Source organism: Penaeus vannamei, chromosome 15 (assembly GCF_042767895.1).
Source record: "Penaeus vannamei isolate JL-2024 chromosome 15, ASM4276789v1, whole genome shotgun sequence".
In the NCBI taxonomy this organism is placed as follows: domain Eukaryota; kingdom Metazoa; phylum Arthropoda; class Malacostraca; order Decapoda; family Penaeidae; genus Penaeus; species Penaeus vannamei.
Genome location: NC_091563.1, coordinates 20,221,125 through 20,223,624, shown reverse-complemented (window position 1 = coordinate 20,223,624; position 2,500 = coordinate 20,221,125).

Here is a 2,500-nt window from a genome sequence, read left to right as displayed (position 1 = left end):
GAAGAAGAGGCAGAGGACACCCCAAGTCGACTAACGCGGTTTAAGGTACCAAAAAAGCCTGAAGACTTCGACAATGCATACCAACTGGTTAGGGCATTGGAGAAGGAAAGAAATGTCAGACTTTCAATCCGAATCTGTAGAGATGAGGGCATGATCATTGTTCCCAAAGACAAAGCCACCCTGAACTTCCTGCAGGAAATCAAGGTGCTAAAAGACGGGAGAAAAGTGGAGGTGATCACGTCTCTCCCACAAGTGGTGGAGGCTTCCCGCATGACCAAAGGTTAGTCTCCAACCAGGCAAGTCCTGGTTATCCTCAAGGAAGCCCCAATCACCACCCTTGATCTGGGTAACTAGGGCTCATACAAGCTCAGGACATATGTGCCAGAGCCCTTGAGGTGCTTCACATGCCAGAAATTTGGGCATCACCAGGCCAACTGCAAGGCCAAAGCCAAATGTGGTGTATGCAGCGAGGCACACGAAACAGAAGTGTGTATCAAGGCACACAAAGATGGCCAGAAGGACACAACAGCCAAGTGTCCAAACTGTGCCAAGAAACATGCTTGGAGCCTGGCTTGCTCTGTCAGGAAACAGGCAGTTATTAAAAAGCAGGAGCTAGCCAAAAAGCGTCCTAACTTTGTCCCTGCGCCCCCAGGCACCTACGTCTGGGGTAAAAAAAAAAAATAAATAAATAAAAAAGAGAAAAGATTCCCCAACCTCCTAAGAGGAAGGAGTCGCCCCCACAGCCAAAATTGGATACCTCTAACAGAGAGGAATTCCCCAAGCTTGCTAGTGGCAAAACCACAAAAAAGAACCAAAGGGAAAAAGGTTCTCTCTCTCTCTCTCCCCTCTCCCTCCCTTTCTCCCCCCCCCTCTCTCTCTCTCTCTCTCTCTCTCTCTCTCAAAGGTCCCCCCAGTGGAGGATAATCTTTTCTTTGACGAGAAAGATATGACTCCTGCCGAGTGCTGTAGTTTCTGCAGTAGCAACAGCCTTGGGGAGGACCAGTGAGAAGGCGGAGAAAGCAGTGCAGGTCGCCATGACGGCTATGACCCAAACTGTGGCAGCTCTGAAGGGAAGGAAGCCTCCAAACCGAAAACGAGCAGCACTCCCCTCCCTAAATCCTCGGATGGCAGGCTAGCTTCATGAGAAGCATTACGTGAAACCCCAGATAGTCTGTCAGGACAGGCTGAAACTGTGCAGCAGAAGCCCCCACTGCAGGCCGAGTCTGTGCAGCCAAAGTCTCGTCCCTTGACCCGAGGTGGCACTTCCAACCAGGGGTCTACACCCCTCGGTAGACCCTTAACCGGAGTGTCTCACTTAGAGGAAGTTGTACAATCCTCAATCAACGCGGATCTATATTTATCTGATGCCACCAGCACTGGGGCATCTGAAGCTGAAGCAAATGACTCTGAGTAGCCATCATGACACACAATCTAAGCATTCTGCAGTGCAATATCTGTAGCTATAAAAGCAAGAACTCCTTTCTCCAGTCAATAGTGCGAGCAAGGAGCATTGACGTCGTCATGCTCCAGGAGACACTATGGGATCCGTGTGCTTCTCAGGATATCATGCCTTCACCCCTCCAAACCTGGATGGTGCTAGAGGCCTCATGACCCTGGTAAAAGAAGCTATCCCTTGCTCCTTAATAGCCAACCCGCCGCACTGTGGAGATGGTGTTGAATCTCTTGCTGTTGAGATTCAGCTACCTGGGGGCCCTATTAAAATATATATTTATAGCAAACCACTGTGTGAGAGCTTAGATCTAAACCAGGTCTGGGCTACTGCATCACAAGACCGAGTGACCATAGAGGGAGACTTCAATGCACACATAGCCATGCTGAATCCCCGCAAAAGGCCGAACGCGGCAGGCATTCACATAGCAGAAGTGCTAGAGACATTCCCTGAGATCGCTCTTCTCAACACCAAAGAACCAAAGCATGTGAGGGGAGGGGTCCTAGACCTCAACTTTGCCACTGCAACAATGGTGGTTAGAATTCGGTGGTGTGTCGACGATACGGTTACTAGTGATCACTACGGCATAGTCACCACACTAATGGATGCAGGTCCTGCCCAAAGACCTCATTACATTCCCAAATGGAAAACAGACAAGGCCAACTGGCTTGCCTTCCAGGAAGGCTTGGCTTGATGTCTAAAAGACAATGAACCCAACAATAATGAAAATGTGGATGTGCTAGAGGCAAGGCTAATCCAGGCCATAAACCAGGCAGCCTCACAAACCATCTCCAAAACTCGCCCATGGTCCAGAACTCACAAAGAGGCCTAGTACTATAATGACGAGATCAAAGAGGTCAACCACAGGGTTAATATGTGCAGAAAAAACTTCCGACGGCAAAGATCTCCCGACAATCTGGCCCTGTTGAGGGAAGCTGTCGTGGATGCCAAGGAAACTGCCAACAGAGTAAGGCAGGAAAAATCGCTGGAATGGTGCCAAACTTTTGGGCACCAGACCATCCTTACAGAGTTGTGGAAACGGGTCAAGCA